This window comes from Thermobia domestica, chromosome 3, assembly GCF_964235325.1.
Source record: "Thermobia domestica chromosome 3, izTheDome1.hap1.1, whole genome shotgun sequence".
Lineage (NCBI taxonomy): Eukaryota > Metazoa > Arthropoda > Insecta > Zygentoma > Lepismatidae > Thermobia > Thermobia domestica.
Window position 1 is genome coordinate 172563604 of NC_137456.1, and position 12940 is coordinate 172576543.

Sequence of the window (12940 nt, forward strand, 5' to 3'; positions counted from 1 at the left end):
TATCGGTTATTCCTTACAGTCAAAGGACTAACCTTCTCCGGGCGGAGACGTTTTATTGTCCCTTGTCAACGCATGTGGCACCCAGGAAATCATCTTTTGTCGTTTACCAATCACACGGATCAGCCAAGCGACAGTAATACTTTTCCGATTGTCTGTTCTGCAATGTTCCTGAGAATTCTTCCGAATATGAGACTGACCAATGCTCACGGAGATCCTCTCGCAATGCTCTGTCACCATACGAAATTTGACAAATAAACGACGAAAAGTGCGCTTCTTTGCATTTCTGGCCAAATAAAGTTTGTTTTGTTTCTAGTTTGTTGTGCAGAATGTTCCAGTTCGAATTCTCAAAGAAAAATCGCTCAGAATTGTGTTTTCCATGGTGTACTTTCATCCGACTCTGTTCAGCAACGCAGTGGCTCCTGATTGTCTGTGTAGCTCAACCTGTTTCCTAGAAGTGTAAGGGCTGTGACATTAGAATATGTCCTTATTCCGTTTCGCACCAGACGTCAAAGGACGTCAAACGTCCTTATTATGTTTCCCAAACCTAATAATTTGTCTGCTTGAAATTATGATGAGAGCATAACAAAGCAAAAGTGCGTCTTTTAAAAAATAAAATGAAACCTTTTAATATTTTGTATATGCTACACTTTACAATTGCTTTAGGCTGGATATGTTTATTTTCCTTTTCTAAAGGCTATAGAAATACTTGAAAACATAATGGACCTTATGCAGAGTCGTCCTGACGCGTGATTAGTGCCATAGTTCGACTAACATATGTTTCCTGCAATAGTCAAGCCTTTAGTATGACGCAAATCATACGTCCAAATGACTTTGCATAAGACCCAATGCTTTTAAGCAAATCAAGTCATATGTCATATTATACATCCTCATTGCTTTTGAAGATTAATTTGTTATTCAATTTTCTCACTTTTGCTTATTTCCATGATTATATTTACAGATAAAGTGGAATAGAACTATAGTATCGTTGCAAACTATAAGTATACTTAAATCAATATCAACGGTAATTGTATTTCTGTGCAATCATCTAACTCGTACTGTAGCAATTAAAACTAATTTCTTTTTCGTAGATTCTAATCTGTGTAATAATCGATTCACTTTTGTCAGTATATGTACGGTTATTGTTTTCTTTTTGTCACATTGTCTAGTTTACTTAACAAACATTGTTCTGTGATGTTTTATGTGTTGTTGTAAGATTCATAGATCTGGCTCAATAACACTAACAGAAAGCTGTATTTTTAAATACTTTTAAAAATTATACTCAGTTTAAGCTTAGAAAAGAAAACAAAAACAAAACTAAATTGTTTCGAAATATAAATAAGCATGAAATGTAGAAATCGTTAACTATGTTAAGTAGGGACTTTTCGATTTTGAAACAGGCATCAATCTATATCTGATCTTACTGACTGCCGAGGTGTATATCTACATAAAATTAACCGTTGCACTGATCTCAATTATAACAGATTTATAAATAATTTTATTTTTCTTAAAGAACGAAATGGCTTTTACATTACACCACTCTGAAAACAGAGACAATAACTTTATTGATTATTTTGTGTTAACGAATTTTGCTACTCACATATCCACTTCTGTGAAACTATACATATTACAAGTCGATAAAATGGATCTTCACCGTCACAATGCTTCAATGGTGTCGATGTTTACTATATTATTTTGTCTGTACATAACGAATTTATAATTGAAAATATACATTTCGCGAAGACGTTAGTCTCGTGAAAAGCCTGGGCGAATTCTATCACAGACGAAAGTGCTAAAACATCGATTCTTTCCTCAAGAAATATTTTCCATAGAGAAATCATTTGAACTGAAATTTCATTTACTGTTGTTAGAACTCCTGTAGAACACACACACACATGAGTAGTGTCGTGAAGGCCTGAAAAAAATGGGTAGAAAACAAGTTTTTTTTATTTTTCCGAGCTTGAAAAAAAAAACGGAAAATTTGGGAAAAAGTAAAATATTTGAATATTTTACTACATTATACTTTTAAAATGAGCACTATTTTATATCTACTAGTGTACAGTTAAGATCGTTTAGTATTTATGTTTTTTTTGTATTAGAATAAGGAAAATTTGTAGCAACAAATATATGTGCACTACTCCTTTAAAGGTTGCACTATGATAGAATGCATTTATGGCAACAAAAGGTACTAAAATGTAACTCTAGTTAGATGAATTAATATAGACGCATTTAAATTATCTTAAACAATCTTATGAAGTTTCCGCTTTATGGTAGGAAAGTGTTAAAAATAACGGGGCCAGAATCATCAGAGCATCAATGCAACTATGTACTGTCAGCAGTTGAGCCGTATTCAAGAAAAACTCGTAACTCTGGAGCCAGCACTTCTGAATCGCAAAGTGGTTCTCCTGTTAAAGGGCAACTGTAAGCCGCACATGGCTATGATGATTCGGGACACCATTCTACGTCTTGAATGGGAATCGCTATTGCATTCGCCATACTCCTCGGACATTGTACCGTCCGATTATCATCTGTTCCATTCCTTGGACAATCAGCTTAGAGGACGCCAGATCAAATCCCTAGTAAAGGTGCAAAATGCACTTGATACTTTCTTCGCTTTACGGTCCACCAAATTCTACCGCAATGGAATCCATGGCTTTCCATAACGTTGGCAGAAGATCATCGATGCTGATGTGGATTATTTTGATATACCAGGTATGTCTTAGGTGACATATTAGTGTTCAAAGGTTGTGGGTGAAAAAGCGACAAAACTATTTTGTTTACCTTTATAACTTTGTAGACATATAAACATATAAATATATTTAACTTATGTTGTAACACACTAGTTCCATTTGCTCGTGTTACTACCAAGGTAAGAGAAAATATCTTAATTAAAAGATCCCCCAGCCAATGTTTTTAATATGGTGTTGTAAAAAGGTTACATTTTTAAGGAACGGAAAAAATCGGTAGTAACAGCTAAACTTAAGAATAGCAAGAAAGCGAAGTACGATAGATATAAGACCTTGGCCAAATTCCTCTAGAACCATTAAAAAGTGAATGGAGATTATTACTTGGCATAATAAGTGACAGGTTTGCATTTGGCCAAGAGTCAAGTGTTTTACATCAATACAAAGAGAAAACGAAAATACATATATGCAGGTATACGATAAAAATTACTTTCGTAGTACAATATAACATCACTTTTTACCCAAATTGCGCTAGTTTGAAACAAGTCTGTTTTTACTTAAATTCTTTAGCACTTTGGATTAAAGTGTTACAATGGTAATCGTTAAATCCTTCGACTGACATGAAGATTTTTTCTTAGTAACACATTATCTATTATTTTATATACAAGTGTCAAAAACTACTTAAAAATTTCAATTCTTATTAAACAGGGAAAACTTATCGAGGATAATAAAATGTTGCAGTAACCTATTTATAAATGGTTACGAGGAATGAAATACGAAAAGGGATATAATACCCAAAGAAATGAGTGACGTTAGTATTCCTACTCACGTAAATATTGTCAAAACATTAGCAAGTTAACAAAATTATTTCCCTGCATGATTACTGAAAATATCACACACTGTTCGTTGTTGGTATGAATGTCAAATATACTGCGTAAAGTTTTGCTTATAATAAAACATTTAAAACTAAACAGTCTAATTGTTAGTTACGATATGTTTGTAATCTAGAATGAAAGCGAGGAACACGCTTAATATACTGTATTTATATATCCACCTGATACACAGGGTTTTGAGGTTGCTGAGAAATACAGTTGCTAATAATAGCATACTCGTATTAATGGCTTTTTCACCACTCTAGCTGGAGTGTTACAAACAACACAAAATATGTACAAAGTTCACTGTCGTGCGTTTTCTATTTTTGTGTTTTTTTGCTCACTCACCAAGTTCTATAACACAGCTCCGACATCACTTCTGTGTGAAATCATAGCGCAAAACTTGTGTTGACCGTAACACGGGATCTTTACTGTTGAAATACCACACAAAAGGGGTAGTTACACTAAGATCACTGGCCTATGTTAAATTAACATCACCATTTTTCACTATACAAATGAACATTCAGGAATTATGTCTACTTTAAGAAAGTGTATAATTCATTTAAGATACGTTATGTGACATCTTAGATATATCGAAGAATTACTATTACTAATCAGCCACAAAGCTTGTCTTGTTCTCAGAAAAAAAAACGTAAGAATACAGAACACGGACAGCAACACTTCTCGTAATGTAAATTTAGTCAGAAAGCTCATATGCTAATAGATTATTTCCGTGTGAAATTGCAACAAATATAATGTGTTGCTTTCTACTTAGTATAAATATCAAATATGCAGCATAAAGCTTTATTTACCTGAGGGAAACTAATACAGATCTTCAATATCAGTTAATTAGATATTTAAGATGTCCATGCAAGGCGATCTGCTCATTAAAAATTACAATACAGCTGTATCTATTTGGTATATAGTAAGTTCGGGTGATTCCGGACAGTCGCTGAATCCGGACATCCTAAGCTTACGATAATACTGTTCTTCGTATGTGTAATGTGGAGACCTGTTGTGATGCCTATTTGAAGCACCGTACCTTCCTATAGTTAAATGCTGAGTACGAAGTGCAAAGAGTGTTGTATGTAGTTTCGACGAGGGGGAGAAAGAAAAAGAAACAGGAATGTTCATGAACGTTTTTTAACCTGATGTAACTTTTAGCGGAACATGTTAAGGTTTTACATAGAAGTGGTTGTCAGCAAATGGTAAATTAAAACATATATCGAAGCGAAGAGCCTACTTTACTAGTTGCATATTGAAATACTTCTATTACTTTGCGAGTGCCTGCTCAAGGCGTACACAAGTTTACAGTGCTCAAAATGGGCGAATCTGGACGTTTAGGGAAGGGTGAATTCGGACACGTTTATTACGTTAAGCTGAATCCGGACAATGTGATTAATGAACTAAGAGGATTCAAAACACTCTCCTCTCTCGCTTTTTACCTTTGTGAGTGTGAAATAGTACTTGAGGTCTATTGCTTATATCTAGCGTCCATTTATTTTTGCAATAAATGGACTCCGAGGAACCACCAGAAAAAGCTATAAAATTATCTTAGGATCTACTAAACGCAACTAAATTTCAAAATGCTAATTACAAGGTGCTCAAATATTCTACACTACTGAATGGCTACATCATCTGGTATGTTCCCATTTGATCCACAACAAGTTCGGGAACATGAATTTCTTTTGTCCGATGAACATGTTCACTACTGTGCATTTAGCTTACAATTTCAAACGTAATTATTATGGAAATTACTATGTTAGTAATTTGTATGTATTTATCATGTATTTGCATTTATATTCTGTACTTATCATGTTAGACTGTTAGTGTAGCAAGATAGAAAGCTAAAATATACCTATCATGTATATATCTTCCTTCAAAGTTCAGTATCCAGAATCGCCAACCTACTGTCCGGATTTACCATTCCAAATTTACAAATCAAATATTTTGTCAACTTTCAGAAAATTATTTTTTATTTCTTAACATGTCATTCCAAGAAAACTATTTCAGTTGACATGCATACCAACATATCATGAAATAAAATGAAAAAGTATTGGATATTTTCGTTTAGCGGGATAGTAGTAAAAGAAACAAACATCAGAACTGTCCGAATTAACCCAAACTTACCCCATTGCATTTTAAGGTGACTATCATACTTTTGTTAAACCAGTGTACTTAGTGAGTGAAAGGTTTCGCTCAGAACCGACGAATACAGTTATAAATGAAAGTACCTAAATTGTTTGTATTTACCACGCTAACTGAGAGAGGGTATATATTAAAATAACACTCTGGCGTTGTTTCTACTCCCATCTTTCTTCGTTCATCTATATAATTATTTAACAGAGCCGCGCTGTTATTTTCACACTGTTTCACAACGGTTTTAAGTGAAGTAGATAACATTGGGCCTGAGATAACTGGAACAATGAACCTAGTGTTGAAATAACACCCTAAAGTGTTAGTCTTGCATGCACCAATGAATCCATAATGTTAATCTGTGGATATTTTAATATATCGTGTGATTTGTGTAGATCAATTCAGAGGCGGATCCAGGGGGAAGGGCGATTGCTCACCCCAGAAAAGGAAACTTATTTTTATTTTATATATAAATAATACCCACCCCAGAGTTTGGAGCTCTTAAAAGTAGCTCTAAGTAGCAGTATTACAACCCACAGCCCCCCAGAAGTCCCTTCTGGGTCCGCTCCTGGAACAATTCATTTGGAGGTTTTTCTTAGTGAACAAAGGAGAACTGTGAATGCGAAGAAAGCAATTAGTTTCAGTCGAAACGTATAGTTATTTTTCAACTCCGCTTTAGAATACCAGGTTACAGAAATAAAAGATATGAATATAGTACTATTACTGAAAGAATCTGAAGAGACGGGAGGTATAGAGTGAGAAGTACGACGTAGAGTCAATGTAAGACAGCTAAGATATTCTTACAGTGATGTATGATAACAGTAATCAATGATATAATAACAGTGTATGATAACAGTGAATGTAGATAAGACTAACTACGTGGTAACAGGACGAGACTATGTCTTCAAATATAGCATAATTAATAATGAAGAATATGTGAATAACCAATAAGAACGGATCAAATAAAGAAATAAAAATATAGATTACAAGTGAGAGACTGGGCTGTACTATTCAAACTAAATCCTTTGCAAAGATGATTAATAGCAAAGTAATTGAAAGTACACATTCATAAAAGCAGGTGATGGCAGAAAAGGGCTAATTTTACTGACCACAAAGCAAATCCCTCGAGCGAATTCTATAACATGGAACATGCAAAATGGATTTAAGTAAAAGGGAAACGAGACAGCTAATAATTTCATTGTAACTTCTATTATACAAGGCATTTTAAAATGACCTGTTCATTGTCGTCATAGCTTTTCCGACATTTTACTCATTAATAATCTATAAAGCTCATTACATACAATATGAATATCCTGGAAATCAAACGCTTTTATATGTTTTATTTCTGCCTTTAGGAACATAAAGCAAAATGAATACATATTACACGTAATAAGTTATTTTTTCTTATGAGTAACCAGCTATTTAAAGAAATTGCTACCTCCTTTTTATGTAGATGATTCGCTATTATTTTAGAAAAACTAATATTACAGGTTTACTCGTTTAGAAAAATGCAATCTTTTTCTTTCTAAGAATTAGCTATTCGAGATATTTAGTTGCGGGATTTTGGAAACTTATGATTTCATTCACTGCTATTTTCACTCACTTTGTAAAAGAAAGCACATTAATATGAGAAGTAAGATATCTACTAAATAAGTACTAATACCATGAAAATAAGTCGAAATAGTTTCCGTAGTAACTACAAATAGTGTGTCAATAATTTTTATTCACTTAAACGAAACAGTAGTTTAACTATCGATTTCCATGTAAATAATACTTCATCATCTTATACCAAACAATATAAAACATAAATGAACTAAATAGTTGAATGTAAGAACATTCTGTCAAGGCACGAGGACTATTCAATCAATTGGAAAGTGCAATTTCACGATCAATATTGTCAATTTCTTACTAGATTATGACTATCGGCTTAGCATAATTTCATCGCAAATCCATTCAAACCATATTCATTTCATTTTCTTTAGCACAAAACAAAAAAAAAAGAAGAAAAAAGAAAAAACACTAGAATTATGGCAAGAAGTGGACTCGTTACTCGTTGAGATAGTATGAATACATTTTTCGCATATAATGAAAATATCCCACCAGTTTTCCATGAAAACATCTTTCACTTTCAACTTTCGTACAAAAAAACTGACTCTCATTATCTAGATTAAAATTACGCAATGTTGGATGCCTGACTGAAATTTCCATCACAGCTGCTAAAACAAACAATAGTGGAGAGCATGAAGTTGAATTAATTGGACAGTGCATCAAATTCAAGAAGTTCTTAGGCATCACGTGTAATCATCTTAAATCTTCAACATTTAAGTTAATCAAATTAGAAAACTTCAAGTTCTACTTAACTATTGCAACAAAGTTTAAGATGTATTCTTAAGTGTTCAAATAGACGAAGACGAAGAAACATACTGATCAAATAACGATTACTATTACTACTGTCTCACAAATACGGTATTATATACGAGCTTCTACGAAAGAAAGAGACTAGCAACTGCATTTTACAACAGTATTTTACTCGAGGAAAATCTAGATGGAATGTAGCAGACATATACCTTGGAAATGAGAGCAATAGACCGTAGAAAATTTAGGCATTCTGGAGACAAAACTACGATATCCAGATCCTACTGCAAGGTAACATCCATGCCTAAGTGAATCATGGATCTATTTTCTATATTGTATCCACCTACAAGAAAAATGAAAATAAAGTGGTGATAACCTAAATACATATGTCATATTTACCGAGGGAGAAGTTATATCTTACTCTGAAGAAATCATGACTATAACTCAGTATGACAGTATCATTACAAAGTATATTTTCTCTCAATTCGTACCAACTCCTCCCCTCGTAACCAAAACTATTTTACAAGACAATCTCGGAATGTCATAGTGTCGGAGTGTAAACACATGTGAACAAATAACAGTAACAATATAGTGAAACAGTGTAAAAGCAAAATACAATTAGAAGTACTAGCTGACCGTCATTTTTGTGATTTCAGAAAATTGTTAATGTTGCTGATGTACAATTGATTAAATGGCTTCTCATGTGGTTTCATGTTGGCAAGTTCGGTTTAACAATCATGTATCCATCTCTTCTCTTCCGCTGTTTCTCGTAAACCTTCTTAAGCATTTGGTGAAATCAAGGTCAAATCAGACAAGTGTACCTAATCCGTTCTATTTCTAACGTAATATTATTAAATTAGAATGTTAGTTCTTCGAAAGGAACAGTAAGGTTTATGGAAAATATTTTAAATATGTATCCTAATTATTTCCGGTTTCAAAATACTTGATTCAAGTTCGGTTTCTTTGGAGTTAAGTAAATGAAACTCGTTTCTAACTATAAGGGTCACAATTTATAAACCTTCTCTATCATAAGCCTAATATGCTTTATATATATTTATAAACCTTCTATATATATAAAGCATATTAGGCTTATGATAGAGAAGGTTTTTGAATTGTGACCCTTATAGTTAGAAACGAGTTTCATTGCACGCTATTGTATATATATATATATATATATATATATATATATATATATATATATATATATATATATATATATATATGTGTGTGTGTGTGTGTGTGTGTGTGTGTGTGTGTGTGACGTGTGTGTGTTATCCTTTCTTTCTTTAATACTCATGTGTTCCCAAATCCACTCTTATCTGTAGGGCTGACTACAAAAAGATTATTTTTACATAATTTCGAAGTTCTAACTCCAGTAAGTTTGTACATCTGGAGATGAAGAAAACGCAAAAAAGGAAAAGAAAACGAACAACGAGAAAATAAGAGTAAAAGAAAACTTAGAATCTGGTCTTTTCTTCGTTTTTCGTAAACTTCCACCCCATCGTAAGCACAAAGTACATGAGAAATTCTTTTATAAAATTTACACCCAGTAGTTTCAGAAATGTGATGAACGACAAAGAGAAAATCACGTTCGAGTTTCCATATCGGAAACTTTCCTCTTATTCGGAGCCTTAAGTATAAGGAGATCAACCTACACAAAAGTTTAAGGTTGTAATACTAATATTATATATATATATTATATATATATTGCTAACACGTGTTTGAGCAGGCAGTATTTTGCATTCTTTCTTATACATCTTGCATACAGAATTTGCGTGAAATCGAAGTTGCACACAAAATTGGAACATCTCTCCTATGCATAGTTAAAACGCCCTCACCTCTTTTTTTATTTTTTCATTCTAGTCTAAATATCTAAAAACGTTGGAACACGAGTCTATTTTTAGTTGACATTACAAATACCAATTTCACGTCCCTAAATCTGTAAGGCACTCCGAGATAAGACGTCGTATTATAAGAAATGTAATGTTAGTCCTTTCTTACGACTTAGGCCCAATACCTAAAAATGCTTAAACACATTTTTGATTATTTTAATTTAGAAATCCAAATACCAAATTTTACAATTTTAACCTTAAGATCTTCCGAGTTGTGGATTCCAATTATAATAACTGTAATTTCCAATTTCTTTCCACACCCTTTTTTCTTTTCTAGATCAAATATGAGAAAGAAAGCTGAATCAGGTATCTTATTATTTTAAATGATAAGTCCAGATACCGAGTTGTATGCTTTTAACCTCCAGAAATTCTACGATATAGACATAATAATTGTAATCTCCGCAATTTTTTACTCCATTTCTTTTATTTTCTTCAACGTCAAACATATTTTTAAAAAGAACTCGTTGAGACATGTGTGTAGTTATTTAAAATGAGAACTTTTTCTACCAAATTTCATGTCTTTAATCTTCTGAGATTCAGAGATATAGGCATTTTAACATAATACTTGTTACTCCTATTTCTTCCTTGCTCGTCGAATTCAGAAGTTCTTCCTTAATGGTACCATGTCTCACAAATCCTATATACAAATAGAGTGTTTGATGTACGTAAAAACGTAGATTACGTACGAAAGCTGTAGTTTTTGGACTTAACGTACCACTATAAGAAGCATCCTACAGAAATATATAACTAAAAAAACTATGTTTTATAATACTTTTCGTATAAGTGTTCCATCTGCGTACTCTCCGTATGAAACAAACATATTGTAGAGATATTGGATTTCCCTAATATTTTTAATATTCAGTATATAAACAAATCAAGATTTAAAAACGATATTATTTTTTATTTTTTTTCTTTCTTTATTTTCTGTGGATGATGAGAGAGAGACACAACTTGGAATAATAAGACAGTCAGCAAACATTTCAAAATTCTCTTTAGTAGACGATTCCTCATTCTTCATTCTTGGTAAATTTATGTAACTTATGTAATCTGATGTAACCAAAGCGTTCTGTAACTGTTGACAAATTATTAAATAAGTCGAGAATTCCATTTACCTTGCACTTTCCTGAATCCTACACGTGCGTACTTTGGATGTTTTTCCGTAATTTCGTCGGCCATCTTCCTACTTTGTTTCATATAAAAACGTCCCAGGACCCGGAAGAGGGGAGTAGCACTCGAGAAGCGGTGAAGTACACGAGGAGCGGTAAAGTTCACGAGGAGCGAGTGTGAGCAACGACAGGAGAGACCTATACCAAGTTCCTCGCCAATTCGACACAGAAGCCGAGACATGGAGACCACCAGTCGACGACCAGGAACGGAGGTACGGAATACACATCCAAGGTCCTAAACGCCCAAACAACCTTCCTTTTCTTTCTTCCTAAACAAACTCTCGACTCTCTTTTTTTTTTAATATTTGTTTTTATTTATTTCTACCCACATGCCCTATAAACTAAAACGCTCGTCGTCTTCTCAGTTACCTCTCAATTCTACCAGTGAGCTATATTTCCCAAGTTAACGATAATAGTTTCCTTTCTTTCTTCAAAACGACGACGAAAGCATTCCTACCGAATGCACAAGCGTAAGATGATGGAGATGCTGATCTTTTTTCTCGCATCAGCGTAAGAAGGTGATCAATGCTAGTTGTCTTTCAAACTTCTAAACTGTTTTCTCTTCATTTTTTAGGCTTTTTAGAATCACCTCCAACTTCCCCGCCACCAACCCTCTATGAAACTAGTTTTGTTCTCTTTTGTTTTTTATTTTTTGAGCAATCTTTCTTATGCTATTCTATAATTACCTTTCTTTTTCTCTCCTTTTCGGAGAGTGGTGGAGCCCCAATACCTCTTGTGTATGTTTTATGTGTTGTATTTAGTTTTTAGTGTAGGTATAGCATATTTAAGGTCTTGACTTGTGCCCAATAGTTTTATTACTTGTGTTATATGTTGCGAAGACTAGCGGACGAATTTTTGATACCTTTAGAGGATATTTTTAACTTAAGTGATACTGTCTATTTCGATCCCGCGGCCTGTTCGTCTCCTAAATCGACTAAATTTACACGTAATTATTTAGAGCAACTTAAAAAGAAGCTAGAATTTTCGGAATCATTTTCGGATATTTCTCCTGATTCTTTAGACGTAACTGTTCGTGGTTCTAGTTCTAGCAGTATGGCTACAGGAGGAAACGATCCACCTCCGTCCATGCACGGCACGATTGTGAAACCAGAGCCTTTTTATGCCCGGTTGGGTGACGATGTAAACACGTACATCAGACGCTATGAGACCATCGCTAGCATTAATTCATGGGATGGTATGAGATGAAAATTGGTGCTGGGGAGCCTACTCCGTGGCCCCGCTGAAAACTGGTTTGCTGGCATAGAAAGAAAGCCAGAATTTGCCCAAATGACTTACGACCAGTTCAAGCAAGCTTTTATAAACGCTTTTAAGGACAATTTGGTGCCACAATTATCTGAAGCTCAGATGCGAGCCCGTGAACAGAATGAATCAGAATCCGTTCTAGAGTACGTTTATGCGAAGCAGGATTTGATTTTACGCGCAGACCCGACTGCCGATGAAAAGAAACAATTACAATTTATTGTGGAAGGACTTTTACCCGATTACTTTAAAGTTGTAGTACGAAAGGAGTATAACACGGTGAGTGACCTTTTGAACGATCTCATTATCGAGGAAAGGACTAAATTGTTACTGAAGCGTAAGGAATTAGAGAAATTCTTGAAAAAGAATTCTGCTGTTTTGCAGTCGTCTTTATTTTCTCCGGCTAGCATAGATGCTCATACTCAGAATAATGCTGAAGTAAGGGTTCAAAGTCCGATTACTGCTCAACCATATAATACACAGTCAGCATACTTGCAAAACCAGCAGACTCAACAGAACCAACCGGTAATCGACCCGTTGACTGACATACAGCAACAACTGTCAAAGTTGACGCTGCA